We start from the raw sequence: 13137 nt of genomic DNA on the forward strand, positions 1-13137 counted from the left end.
TGACAAACTGAAAGATGCTTATGTCTGATGAAATAAAATGTTTTTTTGCAATGCAGTGAGACAGTTTTTAATGTGTTAGAAGTTAAATGCACAAAAACTTATGTTAGAGGTTCAATGCTCAAGATTGTCAGTTTACAGGTTTCTGAGCCCACTAATGTTCAAATAGTGATTCTGTTCAAATGAACTGCAAACTAGCACAAATCTGCTTAAAACCTTCTCTCTCAATGAGAGAAAGCTGCTTCATTCAATGTTTAGTGCAAAACTTGCCAAACTGAAAGATGTTTGTCTAATGAAATAAAAATGATTTACAATGCAGTAAAACCGTTTTTAATGTGTTAGAAGTTATATGCACAAAATCTTATGTTAGAGCTTCAATGCTCAAGAATGTCAGTTTACAGGTTTCTGAGCCCACTAATGTTCAAATAGTGATTCTGTTCAAATGAACTGCAAACTAGCCCAAATCTGCTTAAAACCTTCTCTCTCAATGAGAGAAAGCTGCTTCATTCAATGTTTAGTGCAAAACTTGACAAACTGAAAGATGCTTATGTCTGATTAAATAAAATGTTTTTTACAATGCAGTAAAACAGTTTTTAATGTGTTAGAAGTGAAATGCACAAAAACTTATGTTAGAGGTTCAATGCTCAAGATTGTCAATTTACAGATTGTGAGACCACTAATGTTCAAATAGTGCTTCTGTTCAAATGAACTGCAAACTAGCCCAAATCTGCTTAAAACCTTCTCTCTCAATCAGAGAAAGCTGCTTCATTCAATGTTTAGTGCAAAACTTGCCAAACTGAAAGATGCTTATGTCTGATGAAATAAAATGTTTTTGCAATGCAGTGAGACAGTTTTTAATGTGTTAGAAGTTAAATGCACAAAAACTTATGTTAGAGGTTCAATGCTCAAGATTGTCAGTTTACAGGTTTCTGAGATCACTAATGTTCAAATAGTGCTTCTGTTCAAATTAACTGCAAACTAGCCCAAATCTGCCTAAAACCTTCTCTCTCAATGAGGGAAGCTGCTTCATTCAATGTTTAGTGCAAAAGTTGCCAAACTGAAAGATGCTTATGTCTAATGAAATAAAATGTTTTTTACAATGCATTAAAACCGTTTTTAATGTGTTAGAAGTTAAAAATGCACAAAAACTTATGTTAGAGGTTCAATGCTCAAGATTGTCAGTTTACAGGTTTCTGAGACCACTAATGTTCAAATAGTGCTTCTGTTCAAATGAACTGCAAACTAGCCCAAATCTGCTTAAAACCTTCTCTCTCAATCAGAGAAAGCTGCTTCATTCAATGTTTAGTGCAAAACTTGCCAAACTGAAAGATGCTTATATCTGATGAAATAAAATGTTTTTTGCAATGCAGTGAGACAGTTTTTAATGTGTTAGAAGTTAAATGCACAAAAACTTATGTTAGAGGTTCAATGCTCAAGATTGTCAGTTTACAGGTTTCTGAGACCACTAATGTTCAAATAGTGCTTCTGTTCAAATGAACTGCAAACTAGCCCAAATCTGCTTAAAACCTTCTCTCTCAATGAGAGAAAGCTGCTTCATTCAATGTTTAGTGCAAAACTTGCCAAACTGAAAGATGCTTATGTCTAATGAAATAAAATGTTTTTTGCAACGCAGTGAGACAGTTTTGAAGGTGTTAGAAGTGAAAGCACAAAAACTTAAGTTAGAGGTTCAATGCTCAAGATTGTCAGTTTACAGGTTTCTGAGACCACTAATGTTCAAATAGTGCTTCTGTTCAAATGAACTGCAAACTAGCCCAAATCTGCTTAAAACGTTCTCTCGCAATGAGAGAAAGCTGCTTCATTCAATGTTTAGTGCAAAACTTGCCAAACTGAAAGATGCTTATGTCTGATGAAATAAAATGTTTTTTGCAATGCAGTGAGACAGTTTTTAATGTGTTAGAAGTTAAATGCACAAAAACTTATGTTAGAGCTTCAATGCTCAAGATTGTCAGTTTACAGGTTTCTGAAACCACTAATGTTCAAATAGTGCTTCTGCTCAAATTAACTGCAAACTAGCTCAAATCTGCCTAAAACCTTCTCTCTCAATGAGGGAAAGCTGCTTCATTCAATGTTTAGTGCAAAACTTGCCAAACTGAAATATGCTTATGTCTAATGAAATAAAATGTTTTTTACAATGCAGTAAAACAGTTTTTAATGTGTTAAGAGTTATATGCACAAAATCTTATGTTAGAGCTTCAATGCTCAAGAATGTCAGTTTACAGGTTTCTGAGACCACTAATGTTCAAATAGTGCTTCTGTTCAAATGAACTGCAAACTAGCCCAAATCTGCTTAAAACCTTCTCTCTCAATGAGAGAAAGCTCCTACATTCAATGTTTAGTGCAAAACTTGCCAAACTGAAAGATGCTTATGTCTGATGAAATAAAATGTTTTTTGCAATGCAGTGAGACAGTTTTTAATATGTTAGAAGTTAAATGCACAAAAACTTATGTTAGAGGTTCAATGCTCAAGATTGTTAGTTTACAGGTTTCTGAGACCACTAATGTTCAAATAGTGCTTCTGTTCAAATGAACTGCAAACTAGCCCAAATCTGCTTAAAACCTTCTCTCTCAATCAGAGAAAGCTGCTTCATTCAATGTTTAGTGCAAAACTTGCCAAACTGAAAGATGCTCATGTCTGATGAAATAAAATGTTTTTTGCAATGCAGTGAGACAGTTTTTAATGTGTTAGAAGTTAAATGCACAAAAACTTATGTTAGAGGTTCAATGCTCAAGATTGTCAGTTTACAGGTTTCTGAGACCACTAATGTTCAAATAGTGCTTCTGTTCAAATGAACTGCAAACTAGCCCAAATCTGCTTAAAACGTTCTCTCTCAATGAGAAAAACCTGCTTCATTCAATGTTTAGTGCAAAACTTGCAAAACTGAAAGATGCTTATGTCTAATGAAATAAAATGTTTTTTACAATGCAGTAAAACAGTTTTTAATGTGTTAGAAGTTATATGCACAAAATCTTATGTTAGAGCTTCAATGCTCATGAATGTCAGTTTACAGGTTTCTGAGACCACTAATGTTCAAATAGTGCTTCTGTTCAAATGAACTGCAAACTAGCCTAAATCTGCTTAAAACGTTCTCTCTCAATGAGAGAAAGCTGCTTTATTGAATGTTTAGTGCAAAACTTGCCAAACTGAAAGATGCTCATGTCTAATGAAATAAAATGATTTTTGCAATGCAGTAAAACAGTTTTTAATGTATTAAAAGTTATATGCACAAAATCTTATGTTAGAGCTTCAATGCTCAAGAATGTCAGTTTACAGGTTTCTGAGACCACTAATGTTCAAATAGTGCTTCTGTTCAAATGAACTGCAAACTAGGCCAAATCTGCTTAAAACCTTCTCTCTCAATGAGAGAAAGCTGCTACATTCAATGTTTAGTGCAAAACTTGCCAAACTGAAAGATGCTTATGTCTGATGAAATAAAATGTTTTTTGCAATGCAGTGAGACAGTTTTTAATATGTTAGAAGTGAAATGCACAAAAACTTATGTTAGAGGTTCAATGCTCAAGATTGTTAGTTTACAGGTTTCTGAGACCACTAATGTTCAAATAGTGCTTCTGTTCAAATGAACTGCAAACTAGCCCAAATCTGCTTAAAATGTTCTCTCTCAATGAGAGAAACCTGCTTTATTGAATGTTTAGTGCAAAACTTGCCAAACTGAAAGATGCTCATGTCTAATGAAATAAAATGTTTTTTGCAATGTAGTAAAACAGTTTTTAATGTGTTAAAAGTTATATGCACAAAATCTTATGTTAGAGCTTCAATGCTCAAGAATGTCAGTTTACAGGTTTCTGAGACCACTAATGTTCAAATAGTGCTTCTGTTCAAATGAACTGCAAACTAGCCCAAATCTGCTTAAAACCTTCTCTCTCAATCAGAGAAAGCTGCTTCATTCAATGTTTAGTGCAAAACTTGCCAAACTGAAAGATGCTCATGTCTGATGAAATAAAATGTTTTTTGCAATGCAGTGAGACAGTTTTTAATGTGTTAGAAGTTAAATGCACAAAACCTTATGTTAGAGGTTCAATGCTCAAGATTGTCAGTTTACAGGTTTCTGAGACCACTAATGTTCAAATAGTGCTTCTGTTCAAATGAACTGCAAACTAGCCCAAATCTGCTTAAAACGTTCTCTCGCAATGAGAGAAAGCTGCTTCATTCAATGTTTAGTGCAAAACTTGCCAAACTGAAAGATGCTTATGTCTGATGAAATAAAATGTTTTTTGCAATGCAGTGAGACAGTTTTTAATGTGTTAGAAGTTAAATGCACAAAAACTTATGTTAGAGCTTCAATGCTCAAGATTGTCAGTTTACAGGTTTCTGAAACCACTAATGTTCAAATAGTGCTTCTGCTCAAATTAACTGCAAACTAGCTCAAATCTGCCTAAAACCTTCTCTCTCAATGAGGGAAAGCTGCTTCATTCAATGTTTAGTGCAAAACTTGCCAAACTGAAATATGCTTATGTCTAATGAAATAAATTGTTTTTTACAATGCAGTAAAACAGTTTTTAATGTGTTAAGAGTTATATGCACAAAATCTTATGTTAGAGCTTCAATGCTCAAGAATGTCAGTTTACAGGTTTCTGAGACCACTAATGTTCAAATAGTGCTTCTGTTCAAATGAACTGCAAACTAGCCCAAATCTGCTTAAAACCTTCTCTCTCAATGAGAGAAAGCTCCTACATTCAATGTTTAGTGCAAAACTTGCCAAACTGAAAGATGCTTATGTCTGATGAAATAAAATGTTTTTTGCAATGCAGTGAGACAGTTTTTAATATGTTAGAAGTTAAATGCACAAAAACTTATGTTAGAGGTTCAATGCTCAAGATTGTTAGTTTACAGGTTTCTGAGACCACTAATGTTCAAATAGTGCTTCTGTTCAAATGAACTGCAAACTAGCCCAAATCTGCTTAAAACCTTCTCTCTCAATCAGAGAAAGCTGCTTCATTCAATGTTTAGTGCAAAACTTGCCAAACTGAAAGATGCTCATGTCTGATGAAATAAAATGTTTTTTGCAATGCAGTGAGACAGTTTTTAATGTGTTAGAAGTTAAATGCACAAAAACTTATGTTAGAGGTTCAATGCTCAAGATTGTCAGTTTACAGGTTTCTGAGACCACTAATGTTCAAATAGTGCTTCTGTTCAAATGAACTGCAAACTAGCCCAAATCTGCTTAAAACGTTCTCTCTCAATGAGAAAAACCTGCTTCATTCAATGTTTAGTGCAAAACTTGCAAAACTGAAAGATGCTTATGTCTAATGAAATAAAATGTTTTTTACAATGCAGTAAAACAGTTTTTAATGTGTTAGAAGTTATATGCACAAAATCTTATGTTAGAGCTTCAATGCTCATGAATGTCAGTTTACAGGTTTCTGAGACCACTAATGTTCAAATAGTGCTTCTGTTCAAATGAACTGCAAACTAGCCTAAATCTGCTTAAAACGTTCTCTCTCAATGAGAGAAAGCTGCTTTATTGAATGTTTAGTGCAAAACTTGCCAAACTGAAAGATGCTCATGTCTAATGAAATAAAATGTTTTTTGCAATGCAGTAAAACAGTTTTTAATGTATTAAAAGTTATATGCACAAAATCTTATGTTAGAGCTTCAATGCTCAAGAATGTCAGTTTACAGGTTTCTGAGACCACTAATGTTCAAATAGTGCTTCTGTTCAAATGAACTGCAAACTAGCCCAAATCTGCTTAAAACCTTCTCTCTCAATGAGAGAAAGCTGCTACATTCAATGTTTAGTGCAAAACTTGCCAAACTGAAAGATGCTTATGTCTGATGAAATAAAATGTTTTTTGCAATGCAGTGAGACAGTTTTTAATATGTTAGAAGTGAAATGCACAAAAACTTATGTTAGAGGTTCAATGCTCAAGATTGTTAGTTTACAGGTTTCTGAGACCACTAATGTTCAAATAGTGCTTCTGTTCAAATGAACTGCAAACTAGCCCAAATCTGCTTAAAATGTTCTCTCTCAATGAGAGAAACCTGCTTTATTGAATGTTTAGTGCAAAACTTGCCAAACTGAAAGATGCTCATGTCTAATGAAATAAAATGTTTTTTGCAATGTAGTAAAACAGTTTTTAATGTGTTAAAAGTTATATGCACAAAATCTTATGTTAGAGCTTCAATGCTCAAGAATGTCAGTTTACAGGTTTCTGAGACCACTAATGTTCAAATAGTGCTTCTGTTCAAATGAACTGCAAACTAGCCCAAATCTGCTTAAAACCTTCTCTCTCAATGAGAGAAAGCTCCTACATTCAATGTTTAGTGCAAAACTTGCCAAACTGAAAGATGCTTATGTCTGATGAAATAAAATGTTTTTTGCAATGCAGTGAGACAGTTTTTAATATGTTAGAAGTTAAATGCACAAAAACTTATGTTAGAGGTTCAATGCTCAAGATTGTTAGTTTACAGGTTTCTGAGACCACTAATGTTCAAATAGTGCTTCTGTTCAAATGAACTGCAAACTAGCCCAAATCTGCTTAAAACCTTCTCTCTCAATCAGAGAAAGCTGCTTCATTCAATGTTTAGTGCAAAACTTGCCAAACTGAAAGATGCTCATGTCTGATGAAATAAAATGTTTTTTGCAATGCAGTGAGACAGTTTTTAATGTGTTAGAAGTTAAATGCACAAAAACTTATGTTAGAGGTTCAATGCTCAAGATTGTCAGTTTACAGGTTTCTGAGACCACTAATGTTCAAATAGTGCTTCTGTTCAAATGAACTGCAAACTAGCCCAAATCTGCTTAAAACGTTCTCTCTCAATGAGAAAAACCTGCTTCATTCAATGTTTAGTGCAAAACTTGCAAAACTGAAAGATGCTTATGTCTAATGAAATAAAATGTTTTTTACAATGCAGTAAAACAGTTTTTAATGTGTTAGAAGTTATATGCACAAAATCTTATGTTAGAGCTTCAATGCTCATGAATGTCAGTTTACAGGTTTCTGAGACCACTAATGTTCAAATAGTGCTTCTGTTCAAATGAACTGCAAACTAGCCTAAATCTGCTTAAAACGTTCTCTCTCAATGAGAGAAAGCTGCTTTATTGAATGTTTAGTGCAAAACTTGCCAAACTGAAAGATGCTCATGTCTAATGAAATAAAATGTTTTTTGCAATGCAGTAAAACAGTTTTTAATGTATTAAAAGTTATATGCACAAAATCTTATGTTAGAGCTTCAATGCTCAAGAATGTCAGTTTACAGGTTTCTGAGACCACTAATGTTCAAATAGTGCTTCTGTTCAAATGAACTGCAAACTAGCCCAAATCTGCTTAAAACCTTCTCTCTCAATGAGAGAAAGCTGCTACATTCAATGTTTAGTGCAAAACTTGCCAAACTGAAAGATGCTTATGTCTGATGAAATAAAATGTTTTTTGCAATGCAGTGAGACAGTTTTTAATATGTTAGAAGTGAAATGCACAAAAACTTATGTTAGAGGTTCAATGCTCAAGATTGTTAGTTTACAGGTTTCTGAGACCACTAATGTTCAAATAGTGCTTCTGTTCAAATGAACTGCAAACTAGCCCAAATCTGCTTAAAATGTTCTCTCTCAATGAGAGAAACCTGCTTTATTGAATGTTTAGTGCAAAACTTGCCAAACTGAAAGATGCTCATGTCTAATGAAATAAAATGTTTTTTGCAATGTAGTAAAACAGTTTTTAATGTGTTAAAAGTTATATGCACAAAATCTTATGTTAGAGCTTCAATGCTCAAGAATGTCAGTTTACAGGTTTCTGAGACCACTAATGTTCAAATAGTGCTTCTGTTCAAATGAACTGCAAACTAGCCCAAATCTGCTTAAAACCTTCTCTCTCAATCAGAGAAAGCTGCTTCATTCAATGTTTAGTGCAAAACTTGCCAAACTGAAAGATGCTCATGTCTGATGAAATAAAATGTTTTTTGCAATGCAGTGAGACAGTTTTTAATGTGTTAGAAGTTAAATGCACAAAACCTTATGTTAGAGGTTCAATGCTCAAGATTGTCAGTTTACAGGTTTCTGAGACCACTAATGTTCAAATAGTGCTTCTGTTCAAATGAACTGCAAACTAGCCCAAATCTGCTTAAAACGTTCTCTCTCAATGAGAAAAAGCTGCTTCATTCAATGTTTAGTGCAAAACTTGCAAAACTGAAAGATGCTTATGTCTAATGAAATAAAATGTTTTTTACAATGCAGTAAAACAGTTTTTAATGTGTTAGAAGTTATATGCACAAAATCTTATGTTAGAGCTTCAATGCTCAAGAATGTCAGTTTACAGGTTTCTGAGACCAGTAATGTTCAAATAGTGCTTCTGTTCAAATGAACTGCAAACTAGCCCAAATCTGCTTAAAACGTTCTCTCTCAATGAGAAAAAGCTGCTTCATTCAATGTTTAGTGCAAAACTTGCAAAACTGAAAGATGCTTATGTCTAATGAAATAAAATGTTTTTTACAATGCAGTAAAACAGTTTTTAATGTGTTAGAAGTTATATGCACAAAATCTTATGTTAGAGCTTCAATGCTCAAGAATGTCAGTTTACAGGTTTCTGAGACCACTAATGTTCAAATAGTGCTTCTGTTCAAATGAACTGCAAACTAGCCCAAATCTGCTTAAAACGTTCTCTCTCAATGAGAGAAAGCTGCTTTATTGAATGTTTAGTGCAAAACTTGCCAAACTGAAAGATGCTTATGTCTGATGAAATAAAATGTTTTTTTTGCAATGCAGTGAGACAGTTTTTAATATGTTAGAAGTTAAATGCACAAAAACTTATGTTAGAGGTTCAATGCTCAAGATTATTAGTTTACAGGTTTCTGAGACCACTAATGTTCAAATAGTGCTTCTGTTCAAATGAACTGCAAACTAGCCCAAATCTGCTTAAAACCTTCTCTCTCAATCAGAGAAAGCTGCTTCATTCAATGTTTAGTGCAAAACTTGCCAAACTGAAAGATGCTCATGTCTGATGAAATCAAATGTTTTTTGCAATGCAGTGACACCGTTTTTAATGTGTTAGAAGTTAAATGCACAAAAACTTATGTTAGAGGTTCAATGCTCAAGAATGTCAGTTTACAGGTTTCTGAGCCCACTAATGTTCAAATAGTGATTCTGTTCAAATGAACTGCAAACTAGCACAAATCTGCCTAAAACCTTCTCTCTCAATGAGAGAAAGCTGCTTCATTCAATGTTTAGTGCAAAACTTGCCAAACTGAAAGATGCTTATGTCTGATGAAATAAAATATTTCTTGCAATGCAGTGAGACAGTTTTTAATATGTTAAGAGTTATATGCACAAAATCTTATGTTAGAGCTTCAATGCTCAAGAATGTCAGTTTACAGGTTTCTGAGACCACTAATGTTCAAATAGTCCTTCTGTTCAAATGAACTGCAAACTAGCCCAAATCTGCTTAAAACGTACTCGGTTACTAAACGTAACCTCGGTTCTCTCTAGAAGAGCGAACGAGTACTGCGTCTTAGCTAAGATGCTACGGGAAAAGTCTCTTTTCACGAAATACTGAAGCAAAAAATTATCCTTAATTTTGTATTTTTGTAAAGCGCATTTGCAGCAGTACACAGCCATAGGCGAGACGGCTCGCTCGCTCACTGGCTTGTTCTGCGGCAACTGCACAGCCTATCGAGCGCAGGCTGATGCAACATCAGACCAATAAGGGCGCTTCGCGCCCTTCTTGCCACTTCCCGCCGAAACGGGTGTGGCCCAACCTATAAAAGGAGCTCGAAAAGGCTGACTCACCTGATTTATTTCATCGCCGAAGCGAACCAGAGTGAATCGTACGCACGGCAGAGAACGCAGTACTCGTTCGCTCTTCTAGAGAGAACCGAGGTTACGTTTAGTAACCGAGTACGTTCTCTTACGAGAGCTCTCTCGTACTGCGTCTTAGCTAAGACGCTACGGGAACCCGATGTAAAACGCCGTGCGCGCAGGGATCACACACCGATAAACCTGAAGCAACGCCCAGGATATACAGTGCACAGTCACCTGAGGGACTCACAGAGAGTCCGGGACAGAAAAAAGGGGGAAAAAACCCTCCGTCCCATATCTAGCAGCATCCGTAGATGCGGCAATATGACATCACACAGCCGAGGCAAGGCCTGACCAATGTGGCAATGCGGGTCTTACGCAATACTGCCCATATAACAGTCGGCAGCGTCTAGCGCTCATGAATTCAGAATTCCCCTCAGGGCCCTGATTCTTCTATACCGACAGCAGCCTTGCTTGCAAGGCGGGAACCTCCAGGTTATAGAACCTGATAAATGTAGACGGCGAGGCCCAACCCGCCGCCATACATATATCCTGCAAGGAGATCCCAGTAGACCACGCCCACGATGAGGCGACGCCTCTTGTGGAGTGTGCTCTGACGCCCAACGGGCACTGAAGACCCCTGGAAGCGTAAGCTAACGCTATGGCGTCAACTATCCATCTGGATAGAGTCTGTCTCGAAACAGCCATTCCTTTGGAACGTCCACCGAATGAGACAAATAGCTGCTCCGTCTGCCGAAAGGCAGCAGAGCGAGACACATAAGCTCTTAAAACCCTGACAGGGCAAAGAAGACTCGAGTCTCCATCCTCCCCTGACACCGGCAGGGCGGACAGGGCAATAACCTGAGCCCGAAACGGTGTGTTGAGGGATTTCGGCACATAACCGTGCCTAGGTTTGAGTATGACCCTTGAGTCATTGGGCCCAAACTCCAAGCACGACTGGCTCACCGAGAGCGCGTGCAAATCACCCACACGCTTCACAGATGCGAGTGCCAACAAGAATACTGTCTTGAACGACAGATGCTGAAGGCTAACCGATTGGATAGGCTCAAAAGGGGGACCCTTCAAGGCCTCCAAAACCGCCGCGAGGTCCCACATAGGGACTGACGGAGGCCTGGGAGGATTCAGCCTCCAGCTGGAGAACACCGACCACTTCGAGGCATACAGACGTCATACAGTCATACAGACGTCGTGTCGACGGAGCTCTAGCCTGAGTGATGGTATTTAGCACTCCCACTGCGAGATCAGCGGGTAACCGTTGAGTGCCCATACATGGAGGGACCACAACTCCGGTTGAGGGTGCCAAATCGAGCCCCTGGCCTGCGAGAGGAGATCTCTCCTCAACGGTACCGGCCATGGGGCGACATCCGCTAATTGCATCAAATCTGGGAACCATGGTTGGTTCTTCCAAAGAGGTGCCACAAGCAGTATTGAACATCTCGTTTCTCTCACCCGTTCTATCACCTGCGGAAGGAGGGAGACGGGAGGGAACGCATAAAGCGGGCAGCACGGCCATTTCCGTGACAGCGCGCTTTCGTTCTTGGAAAAGAATGCGGGGCAGTGAGCATTTTCGTGGGACGCAAAGAGGTCCACCTCCGCCTTGCCAAATCTCTCCCACAACAGCCGAACTGTTTGCGGGTGTAGAGACCATTCGCCCGTAGGGACATTGCCTCTGGACAGCCTGTCTGGACCCAGATTCTGCAGTCCAGGCACATGCACCGCTCTCAGCGAGCGCACGTTGCGTTGAGCCCAAATCAGGAGGCGTTCCGTCAGCCTGTACAGGTTTCGGGACCCGAGACCGCCCTGGCGATTTATGTAGGACACCACGGACATGTTGTCCGAACGGACTACGACGTGGTGATCCTTGATATGGGGACAAAAGCGCGTCAGCGCATTCTCCACTGCCAGCATTTCCAGGCAGTTGATATGATGGAGCTTTTCCCGTTCTGACCATAGGCCAAAGGACGGTCTGCCTTCGAGCAGCGCTCCCCATCCCGAAGTGGAGGCGTCCGTCGACACCATTTTCACACTCGGGGAAGTCCCCAGGCTTACACCTGATCGGTACCAGCCGTTCGCTGTCCAAGGTGCTAGAGCCGCAACGCAGCTCTGATCGACCTTGAAATGCAGCCGGCCAGACGCCCACGCTCTGCGCGGCACCCAGCGGAAAGAACTCGCTGCGCGCTGAATGCCCATCGTGCGCTGTGGTGACAGTCGCGCCGTCATGGAACACGAGTCCAGAACTATACCCAGAAACAGGATCGTCTGACTGGGGTTCAGCGAACTCTTCGCCCAATTGACACTGAGGCCGAGCTTCTCGAGGTGATCGAGTAAAACAGCCCTGTGGTTCACGAGCTCCGCTCGTGATTGGGCCAGAACTAGCCAGTCGTCCAAATAATTCAGCACTCGTATGCCTCTGAGTCTGAGAGGAGCGAGCGCTGCATCCATGCACCTCGTAAACGTACGAGGAGCTACGGACAAGCCGAATGGCAGGACTGCAAACTGGTATGCCTGGCCCTCGAAGGCGAATCTCAAAAACCGCCTGTGGTTTGACGCTATCTGTATTTGAAAATACGCGTCCTTCAGATCTATTGACATAAACCAGTCCCCTCCGCGAATCTGCGCGAGGAGCTTCCTGGTCGTGAGCATTTTGAAACTGCGTTTCATCAATGCCTTGTTCAGCTGCCTTAGATCCAGTATGGGCCTGAGACCCCCGTCTCTCTTGGGCACCAGAAAGTATCTGCTGTACAGCCCCCCCTCGCTTTGAGCTTGAGACACAGGCTCTACAGCCCCTTTGCTCAACAGTTTCGATATTTCGGCCCGAAGTATGTGTGCTACTTCTGTTTTGACCGTAGTTTCGACGCGCGCTGAGAAGCGCGGTGGGCGTCGAGAAAACTGTAGCGAGTAGCCTCTCTTTATAATGCCTAGCACCCAATCCGAAACCCCTGGAAGCGCTGACCATGCATTCGCATGAATGGCTAAGGGCTGGATGTGACACGCGCTCCGTTGACTGGGCAACGGCGGCGCTCGAGTGTGCTGCGCATCTGAGGCGGGGAGCGCGCTGATCACAGCGGGCAGATCGCTCATCCTCGACCCCGTTCCGGCGCTTAACCGACTGGAGGGAGGCTGAGCGGGTCCCGTGGGACTCAATATATCTGCGAGTAACCGTGGGCTGCATGTGTGCACTTTTACCACTTCCAACTCGCCGTCTGCCTGTGCAGAATGTACGTGCACGGGCCTCGTTTTTACAGAAGCCCCGCGCCGTAAGTGACATAGTGTATGTGGGCACTGGGAAGTGGGCACGTTTACTATGCGGCGCGCTCGACCGATCTGTGTCGATCTTATGTGCGCCCGCCCTGTG

The sequence above is a fragment of the Carassius carassius genome, chromosome 9 (genome assembly GCF_963082965.1).
Source record: "Carassius carassius chromosome 9, fCarCar2.1, whole genome shotgun sequence".
NCBI lineage: Eukaryota > Metazoa > Chordata > Actinopteri > Cypriniformes > Cyprinidae > Carassius > Carassius carassius.